This window comes from Aquarana catesbeiana, linkage group LG04, assembly GCF_042186555.1.
Source record: "Aquarana catesbeiana isolate 2022-GZ linkage group LG04, ASM4218655v1, whole genome shotgun sequence".
NCBI classification, from domain to species: domain Eukaryota; kingdom Metazoa; phylum Chordata; class Amphibia; order Anura; family Ranidae; genus Aquarana; species Aquarana catesbeiana.
Genome location: NC_133327.1, coordinates 5757671 through 5771911, shown reverse-complemented (window position 1 = coordinate 5771911; position 14241 = coordinate 5757671).

Sequence of the window (14241 nt, the reverse complement as noted above, 5' to 3'; positions counted from 1 at the left end):
GTGATTTTAATGATGCTTAAAGTAAAAAAAAAAAGTGAAATATTCCTTTACATATCGTACCTGGGGGGTGTCTATAGTATGCCTGTAAAGTGGCGCGTGTTTCCCGTGTTTAGAACAGTCCCTGCACCAAATGTCATTTTTAAAGGAAAAAATCTCATTTAAAACTGCTTGCGGGTTTAATGTAATGTCGGGTCCTGGCAATATGGATGAAAATCAGTGAGACAAACGGCATGGGTACCCCCCAGTCCATTACCAGGCCCTTTGGGTCTTGTATGGATATTAAGGGGAACGCACCACCCAAATTAAAATAAGGAAAGGTGTGGGGCCACCAGGCCCTATATACTCTGAACAGCAGTATACAGGTGGTGCAAACAAGACAGGGACTGTAGGTTTGTTGTTTAGTAGAATCTGTTTGTAATTTTGAACGGGTACATTTTAAACGTGTTTAGCTCCAGCCAAAAAATCTTTTTTAAGCTTTTTGGAAAACATAGGGAAGGGTTATCACCCCTGTGACATTTGTTTTGCTGTCTTTCCTCCTCTTCAGAAGATTTCACCTCACTTTTGTCCCAATGACAAATGTTTTTTGAAAATTTGGGGTTTTTTGTGGAACAAGGATTGGAAAGCATCATTGGAAAGGAGAAATGTTTTTCCCATATTAACTCTTACAGGAGAGAATTTCCCTTCCTAGGGGTAGATTTCATCTCACTTCCTGTTGTCTCCTTCCGTTTGCAAGTAGGAGTCGTTTGTAAGTTAGATGTTTGAAAGTAGGGGCCTGCCCTATATACTCAGCAGAAATTTGGGCCTTAGGTGTTGTTGTGGCCACAACACTGTAAGCCCTCACAGGGCCCTGCTGTGAAATATTAGATCAAGAATTGTTGAACAGGGGCAGACAAACTGGGCCTTTGGTGGTGGTGGTGGTGGTGCTGGTGCCACAACACTGTATGTCCTCACTCGCTCTTGGTGGGTGCAGAAATGGGCCCTGCTGTGAAATATTAGATCAAGAATTGTAATTACATGCCCCTGTTGAACAAGGGCAGAAAAATTGGGCCTTTGGTGGTGGTGGTGGTGCTGGTGCCACAACACTGTAAGTCCTCACTCGCTCTTGGTGGGTGCAGAAATGGGCCCTGCTGTGAAATATTAGATCAAGAATTGTAATTACATGCCCCTGTTGAACAGGAGCTGAAAAATTAGGCCTGAGGCACTGGTTCTGGTGCCACAACACTGCAACCCCTCACAGACACTCTAGTTGGAACGCAGGAACGAGCCCTGCTGCAAAGTATTGCATCAAAAATTGTAATTACACGCCCCTGTTAAACAGGGGCAGAAAAATTGGGCCTTAGGCACTGGTGCTGGTGCCACAGCACTGCAACCCCTCACAGACACTCTAGTTGGAACGCAGGAACGAGCCCTGCTGCAAAGTATTGCATCAAAAATTGTAATTACACGCCCCTGTTATACAGGGGCTGAAAAATTGTGCCTTAGGCACTGGTGGTGGCGCCCAGAACCAAAAATGTTCTTACAAGCTATCAGCGTGATCATTGAGGAGGAAGAGGATAATTACTCAGGGATAGTCACTCAGCATCAGCATAGGCAGTCTTTGAAGGGATCTGAGATTTCAAAAAAAATTATTCGGTTACATCAGCATCAGGTACTTGGTAGCTGGTGGTGATCCAAGACTGATTCATTTTGATGAAGGTCAGTCGATCGACCGAGTCGGTGGACAGACGCCCCCTGTGATCGGTTACCACGCCTCCAGCAGCACTGAATCTGCGTTCCGAAAGAACGCTGGATGCAGGACAGGCCAGTAGCTCAATTGCATACTGTGCAAGCTCTAGCCAGTGATCCATCCTCAAGACCCAGTAACCCAGAGGATTTTCGGTGGGAAAGGTGTCCAAATCTGATCTTGCCCCTAGGTATTCCTGCACCATGTAAAACAGATGCTGGCGATGGTTGCTGGAACCGATCATACCTTGGGGCTGCGGACCAAAAAATTGTCTGAACGCATCGGTCAGACGGCCACCTTCTCCACCGCTCCTTCTTTGACTGACCGAAGCCTCAGCAACACGTTGTCCAGAAACAGGAGTTTGTAACCTCCCAGTCTCTGGGAACGCGTTGCACAGACCTTTCTGCAAGGCCTCCCGAAGATGTTTCATCCTCTGCTCCCTCTGCGATGGCAAGATAAGGTCCGCAACCTTACCCTTGTAACGTGGATCAAGGAGGGTTGCCAGCCAGTATTGGTCCTTCTCCTTGATACCACGAATACGAGGATCCTTACGCAGGCTTTGCAGGATCAGGGAGGCCATGCAGCGCAGGTTTGCTGAGGCATTCGGTCCGGAGTCCTCTGGGTCACTAAGGACGACATGGTCCGCAGCCACCTCCTCCCAGCCACGTACAATTACATGTGTTTCTTGGGACTGATCTCTTAAAGACTGCTGCTGATGCTGAGTGCCAGGCTCCACCTCCATACTGACACAATCTTCCTCGTCCTCTTCCTGTGTGATCGGCGGGCACGCAGGAACACTGTCTGGATAAAGAGGGCCTTGAGAGCTAAGGAAGTCCTCCTCTTCCTGCCTCTGTTCTGCCTCAAGTGCCCTGTCCATTATTCCACGCAGCGTGTGCTCCAACAGGTGGACAAGGGGGACAGTGTCACTGATGCATGCACTGTCACTGCTCACCATCCTTGTGGCCTCCTCAAATGGTGACAGGACAGTGCATGCATCCCTGATCATGGCCCACTGGCGTGGGGAAAAAAAACCAAGCTCCCCTGACCCTGTCCTGGTGCCATAGTCACACAGGTACTCATTGATGGCCCTCTGCTGCGTGTGCAGCCGCTGCAGCATGGCCAACGTTGAGTTCCACCTGGTGGGCATGTCACAGATTAGGTGGTTCTTGGGCAGGTTAAACTCCTTTTGGAGGTCCGTCAGCCGAGCACTGGCATTATATGACCGGCGGAAATGCACACAGACTTTCCTGGCCTGCCTCAGGACATCCTGTAAGCCCGGGTACCTGCCCAAGAACCGCTGCACCACCAAGTTAAGGACGTGAGCCAAACAGGGCACATGGGTCATTTGTCCCTGTCGGAGGGCAGAGAGGAGGTTGGTGCCATTGTTGCAAACCACCATTCCTGCCTTAAGTTGGCGTGGCGTCAACCACCTCTGAACCTGCCCCTGCAGAGCTGGCAGAACCTCTGCCCCAGTGTGGCTCCTGTCCCCCAAGCACACCAGCTCAAGCACCGCATGGCATCTTTTGGCCTGCGTACTTGCGTAGCCCCTTGAACGACTACGGAGCACCGCTGGTTCCGAGGACAAAGCACAGGAAGAGGCCATGGAGGAAGAAGAAGAGGAGGGGGTGGAGGAGAGAGGTGTGTCACAATCATTAGCATTTTGGAGGCGTGGTGGCGGAACAACCTCCAACACTACTGCACCTTGTCCTGCATTCTTCCCAGCTGCCAGCAGAGTCACCCAATGCGCCGTGAAACTGAGGTAATGTCCCTGTCCATGCCTGCTGGACCATGAGTCAGCGGTAATATGCACCTTACCGCTGACCGCCCTGTCAAGCGAGGCATGGACATTGCCTTCCACATGCCGGTAGAGAGCCGGAATCGCCTTCCGTGAGAAAAAGTGGAGTTTGGGTACCTGCCACTGAGGAACCGCACATTCCACAAACTCACGGAAGGGGGCAGAGTCTACCAACTGAAAAGGCAGCAGTTGAAGTGCTAGCAATTTTGCCAAGCTAGCATTCAACCGCTGGGCATGTGGATGGTTGGGAGCAAACTTCTTTCGGCGGTGCAGCAGCTGGGGCAGGGAAATTTGCCTGGTACAATCTGACGTCGGTGTACCAAAAGCAGATTGCCCACAAGTACTTGGCTGTGACACACCTAATTCTACACCTTCATTCCTCTCAGTGCAGGTCTCAGAGAGGACTGAAGGTCTAGTGGGGTTGGAAATCTCAGCTGATGAGGAGCAAGGAGAGGTCCTCTTTGTTCTTTGGTGTGGGTCTTTTAGATACGCTTGCCAACGAACTGCATGGCAGGTCAACATATGTCTGGTCAAGCATGTGGTACCCAAGCGGGAGATGTTTTGGTCACGCGAGATACGCTTGAGACATATGTTGCAAATAGCAGCGGTGCGATCTGATGCACTCGTCTCAAAAAAGGCCCACACCAAAGAACTTTTTGAATAACGCGCAGAGACTGCAGCGCCCTGCACATGTGGAGCTTTGGGGTGTGATGCAGTCAATGTGCTGCCCTTAGGCTGGCCCCTGGAGGGCATCCTGCCTCGTTGGTGATGTGCCACCTCCTCCTCCTCCTCCTATCTCCTATCAGGCACCCACGTTGAGTCAGTGACCTCATCATCCCCTCCCTCCTCATCACTGGAGCAAACCTGGCAGTATGCTGCAGCAGGGGGAGCATGACTGCCAGATTGCTGTCCTTCTTGGGCACCCCCTCTGTCCGTGCTCATGTTACTGCCTTCATCGAGCTCAGTATCATCATCAGAGCCTTCCAAACGCTGGGCATCCTCCTGGAGCATGTACCCAACACTGTGGTCAAACAGTTCGAGGGACTCCTCAGGAGGACGAGGGAAGAGGCCGCTGCTTTGCCAGACAAAGTACCCTGGGCATGGGTGAGAGAGGATGAGGAGGATGAGGACGGCTTGGTCATCCACTCGACCAAGTCTTCCGCATGTTGCGGCTCAACACGGCCAGCTGCCGAAAAAAAGGCCAAGCGTGTCCCACGGCCACGTGCTGATGAGGATGCACCATCTCCACGACCAGCACTAGACACAGAGCCTGCTTGCCCTCTCTTATTGGCTTGTGACTGTCTGCCTCTCCTTCTTGGCCTTTCAGACATACTAATGGCCTGTAGCTGAACTAAGCTGGGATATATATATATATATATATATATATATATATATATATATATATATATATATATATATATATATATGTGCTGATACTGCAACTAGCAAAATCAACTGCGTGCCTGTAGTATGAGAACACCACCAACCTTCTACAGGTAGCTTTAGCTGAACACTGTGAACAGGACGCACCCCACTAACTTGTAGGTTTAGCTGAATACTGTGAGCAGGACGCACCCCACTAACTTGTAGGTTTAGCTGAACACTGTGAGCAGGACGCACCCCACTATCTTGTAGGTTTAGCAGAACACTGTGAGCAGGACGCACTGCACTAACTGTAAATAGTCTAGCTGCCTGACTGTGGTACTAATAGGATCAAAAGAACACCAGTAATTTTCTTCAGGTAGCTGTATATACTGTAACAAGACAAGCCTGCCTGTCAGTAAGAAGATAACAGAAACGGATCTAGCTGAACACTGTGAGCAGGACGCACTGCACTAACTGTAAATAGTCTAGCTGCCTGACTGTGGTACTAATAGGATCAAAAGAACACCAGTAATTTTCTTCAGGTAGCTGTATATACTGTAACAAGACAAGCCTGCCTGTCAGTAAGAAGATAACAGGAACGGATGTAACTGAACACTGTGAGCAGGACGCACTGCACTAACTGTAAATAGTCTAGCTGCCTGACTGTGGTACTAATAGGATCAAAAGAACACCAGCAATTTTCTTCAGGTAGCTGTATATACTGTAACAAGACAAGCCTGCCTGTCAGTAAGAAGATAACAGGAACGGATCTAGCTGAACACTGTGAGCAGGACGCACTGCACTAACTTTAAATAGTCTAGCTGCCTGACTGTGGTACTAATAGGATCAAAAGAACACCAGTAATTTTCTTCAGGTAGCTGTAAATACTGTAACAAGACAAGCCTGCCTGTCAGTAGGAAGATAACAGGAACGGATCTAGCTAAACTGAATACACTGTATATATATATATGCAACACCTGGGATGCATATATATACACAATACACTGTAAGTGCAGCTAACTGGCTGACTGTTCTGCCTAATCTATCTAACTCAAATCAAATGTCACTGTCTGTCTCTCTCTCTCTCTCAATGAACGCCGGGACACACACTACACAGGGCCGCCGTGCAGGCGGCCTTATATAGTGTGGGGCGTGTACTAAATCCCCAGAGCCATAATTGGCCAAAGCCTCCTTGGCTTTGGCCAATTACGCCTCTCTGTTCAGGCGGCGCTGTGATTGGCCAAGCATGCGGGTCATAGTGCATGCTTGGCCAATCATCAGTCAGCAATGCACTGTGATGCCGCAGTGAATTATGGGCCGTGACGCGCCACACGAATTTGGCGCGAACGGCCCATATCGTTCGCAATTCGGCGAACCACCGAACAGCCGATGTTTGAGTCAAACATGGGTTCGATTCGAACACGAAGCTCATCCCTATTGGCAGAGTATTGGCGAGTATTGGCGAGTATTTGCAGAGTATTACATAGTATTACATAGTATTGCATAGTATTGGCAGAGTATTGGCAGAGTATTGGCAGAGTATTGCATAGTATTGCACAGTATTGCAGAGTATTGCAAAGTTTTGCAGAGTATTGCATAGTATTGCAGAGCATTGCATAGTATGGCTGAATATGGCAGAATATGGGCACTGAACAGTGCTGTGGGCTGGATCTGTAGTGCCCACAGCGCTGCAAATGATCTCTCCCCCTCTCCCTCTCTCCTCTCACACTGTACAGAGAGGGGAGGGAGGAACCGGCATCATGACATGATGCCGGTTTGCTTACAAGTGATGTTTTCTGTCATTTGACGGAGCGATCACGTGGTAAATGGCCGCTATCAGCGGTTGTTTACCGTGATCCGTGATGCACCGGGTCCTCCGGACCCAGCGTTCACAGATGTTCCTGGGTGTGCGCCCCAGGGGGTGCGCGGAAGTGTGAGGACGTCCCACGGACGCCCGCCCAGAATAAGCCGACCTCGCTGTATCCGTCTTTCGGCTATGGCCCGGTCAGCATTTGGTTAATCATGTTTTTTGATCGGTGTTTAAGTGAATCAATGAACTTTATATAAATATTTTTTGTTAATTGCCTGTTCCTCCCTGATGAATTGCTCTCTTTAGAATTACCTCTTTAATTCCACCTCTTTTTTCTATATGCTCACCTCTTCCGCTTCAGGCTCTGCCACAAGTGTTGTAAGGGAGGGTCCCGCGTAGTCTAGGGTCCCACGGCGGTCCCTCCGGATCAGGTCCTCTCTTCCCCCCTCGCCGCTGTCCCCTACGCACGCGCGTGTGCAGGGAACGTGCTTTTCTTCACGGCTAGAGCGGTGGGGGGAGGGGGCGTGGTTGCCATCGGCGTGCACATGCGGCGTGCATGATGGTCTACAGCGCAGGTGCAGGGCGGGTGTTTGTTGTTTAAACCCCAGACACCAAGAGCTCTGTAAAGCGAAGGGACACAGAAGCTTGGGGCACGGAAGATCTTGTGGATTGGATTCAGGCATACTAAGACACCTACTCAGCATCAGGTTGTGCAGATTAGCAGGCATTTGTTTATTGCCAGACTAGGCTCAGAAATTGATGCACCTGTGTTAGTACCTCTGCTTTTGGGCTTAGGACTATGTTTCCCTGTAGAAGGGGTTCAGGGGTAGGAAAAAGGGGCACTAAAGTGTCGCCATCTGGATCTGGGGGTTCTAGACATGCCTTCATGATACCATCCTCCCCTTAGAGACCTGAGGCGGCCGCACAGGATGAGCCATTGCCGCTGTCAGGCATTGCAGCCTCTCCCAACATTGCAGCTCCTGAATATGTCGCTGAAGATGCTCTAGCATCAGCATTGGTTGGTTTGGAAGGGAGGTTGGCTGCTTTAATTGCAGCATCCTCACAAAAGAGCAGAAAGCGGGGTAGGTCCCCTTTCTCTGCTCTGGGGTCCCTGTCAGACGATCAACAATCTGATAATAATGATGATGTTGATGATTCTGGGGACAAGGATCAGGGGCAGTCGGATGAATCAGGGGATGAGGAGAAGATCTTTTCTACCTCTCAGTCTCTCAAAATGCAGGTGCAATATACAGAAGTTGTGCAAGCCGTGTACAAGTTGCCCTCCACTGAGTTGGCCACGTCCCCCTGTTCCCTCCTTGGGGTCTTTAAAATCCCTGTAGGCTGCATATACCTTCCCGATCCATCCATTACTGGAAAAGCTTATGTATGCTGACTGGGAACACCCAGATAAGCTGTTTTCTCCTCCCAAGAAGTTTTCCCTTCTTTATCCAATGGAGGAGAAATTCACCAAGAAATGGAGTTTGCCAGCAATAGACGCAGCTATTTCCTCCGTGAATAAAAGTCTGACCTGTCCTGTGGACAATGTTCCGGTATTTAGAGATCCAACTGAGAAAAAGCTGGAGTCTTTGTTTAAATCTTCCTTTACTATGGCTGGCGCTGTTACCCAACCTGCAGTAGCAGCGATTGGCATGTTTCAGTTCTTAAAGGATCAGATGAAGCAGGTGATTAAAATCCTGCCTGCTGAACAGGCCAGGGATTGGGCTGACCTACCTAAGACCTTATGTTTTGTAGTAGATGCAATTAATGATTCTATTCAGCAAGCATCCCACCTTACACTCCTGCTGGTACACATGCACAGGATTCTTTGGCTAAAGCTTTGGTCAGCTGAAGCTCCATGCAAAAAGCTTTTGAACGGATTCCCATTTCATGGGGAACGCTTATTTTGGGATGACCTGCATAAATATATCCAAAAGATTTCTAGTGGTAAGACTACTTTGTTACCAGTTAAGAAAAAGAGTAAACGTCCCTCTTTTAAACATTCTCTTTCCCCAGTCCCGGGGGCTACAGCCTCCAGGCAGTGGCGATGGCCTCCCCAGCCAAGTGCAAGAGGGAAAGCTCAGGGCCAAGCCCAGGGACAAAAGAAATGTTAGGGTCAAAGTTCTGCAAAGCAGAACCCCAAGGCCTCCTTATGAAGAGGCGCCCCCGCTCGGCCAAGTGGGGGGGGAGACGCCTGCGATTTTCAAAGGCTTGGCATGAAGAGATTCAGGACAAGTGGGTAATCTTCACAGTATCTCTGGGTTACAGACTGGAATTTCGGGGGCTCCTGCCATCCCGTTTCCTAAGATCAAGCATTTCCAAGGATCCAGTAAAAAGAAGGCCCTTGTTCCTAGCGTTGGATCACCTGTTATCCCAAGGGGTAATCGTAGAGGTTGCCTCAGAGGAGCAAGGCTCAGGGTTTTATTCAAATCTCTTTACAGTTCCGAAACCAAACGGAGATGTCAGACCCATTCTAGATCTAAAAGATCTGAATCAATTTCTGAACATTCGCTCTTTCCGCATGGAGTCTATCCGCTCAGTAGTCTTCACCCTACAAGGGGGACAGTTCCTGCCATCTATAGACATCAAAGATGCATATCTACATGTGCCAATTTTTCCCGCTCACCAAAAGTTCCTAAGGTTTGCGGTAGAACAGCGCCACTTCCAATTTGTGGCTCTACCTTTTGGTCTAGCTACTGCACCTGGGGTATTCACCAAGGTTCTAGCCCCGCTCCTGGCAAATCTAAGGGCTCGGGACATAGCAGTAACGGCATATCTAGACGATTGACTACTGGTAGAACAATCGGTTGAACGAGTAAACCACAGTGTGCTCAACACGGTGAAATACCTAGAGCGCCTAGGCTGGGCCCTTAACCTAAAAAAATCATCTTTGCAGCCCCTAAGGAGGCTGGAGTATTTGTGTATGGTCATAGACACGGCCCAGAGCAGGGTATTTTTACTCAAGTCAAAGTTCAAGGCCTTAAGAGAGTTGGTTCAGGTGTTCAAAGCAAAAAAGAGACCTTCTGATCGCCTTTGCATGAGGTTGTTGGGGAAGATGGTAGCCTCATTCGAGGCTGTTCCTTATGCCCAGTTTCATTCAAGACTGTTGCAAAGCAGCATACTGTCTGCTTGGAACAGGAGAGTCCAAGCCTTGGACTTGCCAATGCAGCTGGCATCAGAAGTGCGCCAAAGCCTCAGTTGGTGGTTGCTAACCAAAAATTTGCAGAAGGGAAAATCCTTTGTCCCAGTTACCTGGAAAGTGGTAACTACGGATGCCAGTCTTATAGGCTGGGGGGCAGTTCTAGAAGAAGCTGCGGTCCAAGGAAGATGGTCCAAAGCAGGAAGGATCCTGCCCATCAATATTGTGGAGATACGGGCAAAATGTTTTTCCCTCAAGGCCTGGATGTACAGGTTACAGGGCTGTCCTGTCCGTAGCCACTGCTGGTCACAGGCCACTGCTGTAGCAATCCAACAATGCTACAGCAGTGGCCTATATCAATCACCAAGGGGGCACCAGGCGTCTGGGTGCCCAGAGGGAGGTGAACCACATTTTTGTTTGGGCAGAAAGGCATGTTTCTTGCCTATCTGGGGTCTTCATTCCAGGAGTGGAGAATTGGCAAGCGGATTATCTGATCCGCCAGCAACTGTTTCCAGGAGAGTGGTCTCACATTTTGAAGGTTTGTGGACTCTCGGGTCCAGTTCTCTCCACTCTGGTTAATGCTAGGAAGCCGGCCTCCAGGCTCACCTATTACAGAATCTGGAAGGCATATGTTTTCTGGTGTGAATCCAAGGGTTGGCATCCTTGAAGATATATAATTGGTAGAATTCTTGTCTTTCTATGGTTGGGGGTGGAAATGAAGTTGGCCTTGAGCACCATCAAGGGTCAGATCTTGACCTTATCAATATTTTTTCAAAGGCCATTTGCCTCTCATTCCTTGGTCTGGGCTTTTATTCAAGGGGTGTTGCTTTTAAATCCGCCAGTTAAGTCTCCATTGTGCCCATGGGATTTGAATTAAGTTTTGTCTGTTTTACAAAAACAGCCTTTTGAACCAATGCGCCATATTCCTTTGGTCCTGTTGACAAGGAAATTGGTTATTTAATTATTCACAAAGACAGGGTGGTGTTGCGTCTCCACCCAACTTTTCTGCCTAAGGTGGTTTCAGGATTTCATCTGAACCAAGATGTGGTCCTACCATCCTTTTGTCCAGATCTGCATTCTTTCTGCGGAAGAAAGATTGTTGCACTCTTTGGATGTAAGAGCAGTCAAGATCTATCTGAAAGCAAATCCTCGGATACGGAAAACTGATGTTTTGTTTGTGCTGCCAGAAGGAGCCAGAAAGGGCCAGGCAGCGTCAAAATCTACTATCTCTAAGTGGATTCGGCAAGTTATTGTTCAGACCTATGGTTTGAAGAAGAAAATTCATCCTTTTCATGTGAGAGCACACTCAACAAGAGCAGTTAGTGTTTCATGGGCAGTGCATCACCAGGCCTCCATGGCTTAGATCTGCAAGGCTGCAACCTGGTCTTCAGTCCATACATTCATGAAATTCTATCAAGTGGATGTAAGAGGGCATGAGGATACCGTCTTCGGGCGCAGTGTGCTGCAGGCAGCAGTATAGGTCCTCACGTCTGATGGCGGTCTGCTTTTGCTTTTGTGTCTCTCTCCCCTGAAGTTAAGCATTGCTCTGGAACATCTCACTAAGTAATTAACAGGGCTCTGTGTCCCATGATGTACGAAAAAAAGAAAATAGGATTTTTTAAACAGCTTACCTGTAAAATCCTTTTCTTGGAGTACATCACGGGACACAGAGCTCCCGCCCCTCTTTTTGGGGATATATATACATATTTTGGGATACTTATTGCTTTGCTACAAAAACTGAGGTACTCTCCATATGGGAGGGATTATAGGGAGGAGGTGGAATCCTTATGGGTAGAGCTCCAAAGGGATGAAGCTAAGGGGAAAATAATACTGGGAGTATGCTATAGGCCCCCTAACCTGAGGGAGGAAGGGGAGACAGATTTCCTATCACAATTTGGATTAGCAGCAAGGATGGGAAGTGTTATCATAATGGGGGATTTTAATTATCCAGACATAGACTGGGCCGAGGGAACCGTGCATTCATCTAAGGCTCGCCAGGCCCTAAATGTCTTGCAGGACGATTTTATGAGTCAGATGCTAGACAAACCAACTAGAAATAAGGCATTACTGGATCTACTGATTACCAACAATACAGACCTGATCACGGATGTGGAAATAGGGCAATTTAGGTAACAGCGATCACAGGTCAATTGGCTTCAGTATAAATCACACAAATAGGAAACATAAGGGGAATACAAAGACACTGAATTTCAAGATCGCCAACTTGCCTAAACTACGAACCTTGCTAGAAGGCATAAATTGGGATAAAATCTTAGGAACAAACAACACAGAGGAGAGATGGGTTTGCTTTAAGAGCATATTAAATAAGGGCATTAGCCAATGCATCCCAATGGGTAATACATTTAAAAGAGCGAACAAAAGTCCTGGATGGCTTAACTCCAATGTAAAAATGCATATAAAAGCAAAGGAGAAGGCCTTCAAAAAATATAAGGTTGAGAGATCATCATCAGCATAGCAGAGGAGAGCAAAAAAGATCCCAAGAAATTCTTTAAGTATGTAAACAGTAAAAAATGGAGGACAGATCATATTGGCCCCATAAAGAATGAAGAAGGACATCGGGTTACAAAGGATGGCGAAGGTATTGAATTTATTCTTCTCCTCAGTCTTCACGAGGGAATTGGGGGGCTTCAGTAACCAAAACTGCAGTGTTTATCCTCAGAACACATCACTGGAAGCACCTCCATGGTTAACAGAGGACAGAATTAAAATTAGACTTGGGAAACTTAACATTATTAAATCACCGGGACCAGATGGCTTGCACCCGAGGGTTCTTAGGGAACTCAGTCAAGTAATTGCCAGACCATTGTTCCTAATTTTTACTGACAGTCTACTGACTGGAATGGTACCAGCTGATTGGAGAAAAGCCAATGTAGCACCAATATTTAAAAAGGGCCCAAAATACATCCCTGGGAATTACAGACCAGTTAGCCTAACATCAATAGTATGTAAAATCTTGGATGGGATGATAAGGGACTATATACAAGATTTTAGTAATGAGAACGGTATAATTAGCAGTAATCAGCATGGATTCATGAAGAATCATTCTTGCCAAACCAATCTACTAACCTTCTATGAGGAGGTGAGTTGCCAGATAGATAAAGGAAGGCCCATAGACATGTATCTGGATTTTGCAAAAGCATTTGACACAGTAACCCATAAACGTTTACTGTACAAAATAAGGTCCATTGGCATGGACCATGTGGTGAGTACATGGATTGAAAACTGGCTACAAGGGCGAGTTCAGAGGGTGGGGATAAATGGGGAGTACTCAGAATGGTTAGGGGTGGGTTGTGGGGTCCCCCAGGGTTCTGTGCTGGGACCAATCCTGTTTAATTTGTTCATAAACGACCTGGAGGATGGGGTAAACAGTTCAATCTCTGTATTTGCGCATGATACTAAGCTAAGCAGGGCAATAACTTCTCTGCAGGATGTGGAAACCTTGCAAAATAATCTGAACAAATTAATGGGGTGGGCAACTACATGGCAAATGAGGTTCAATGTAGAAAAATGTAAAATAATGCATTTGGGTGGCAAAAATATGAATGCAATCTATACACTGGGGGGAGAACCTCTGGGGGAATCTAGGATGGATAAGGACGTGGGGGTCCTAGTAGATGATAGACTCAGCAATGGCATGCAATGCCAAGCTGCTGCTAACAAAGTAAACAGAATATTGGCATGCATTAAAAAGGGGATCAACTCCAGAGATAAAACGATAATTCTCCCGCTCTACAAGACTCTGGTCCTGCCGCACATAGAGTATGCTGTCCAGTTCTGGGCACCAGTCCTCTGGAAGGATGTACTGGAAATGGAGCGAGTACAAAGAAGGGCAACAAAGCTAATAAAGGGTCTGGAGGATCTTAGTTATGAGGAAAGGTTGCGAGCACTGAACTTATTCTCTCTGGAGAAGAGACGCTTGAGAGGGGATATGATTTCAATATACAAATACCGTACTGGTTACCCCACAATGGGAATAAAACTTTTTTGCATAAGAGAGTTTAACAAGACTCGTGGCCACTCATTAAAATTAGAAGAAAAGAGGTTTAACCTTAAACTACGTAGAGGGTTCTTTACTGTAAGAGCGGCAAGGATGTGGAATTCCCCTCCACATGCGGTGGTCTCAGCGGGGAGCATCAATAGTTTCAAGAAACTATTGGATAAGCACCTGAACAACCGCAACATACAGGAACATACAGGGGTATGCAATGTAATGCTGACATATAATCACACACATAGGTTGGACTTGATGGACTTATGTCTTTTTTCAACCTTACCTACTATGTAACTATGTAACTATATATAGAGGGGAACTTCTCTTCTAATTAGGGTGTACCAGTGTCCAATCACCTGATGGTGACATATAACCCACTAAGTAATTAACGGGGCTCTGT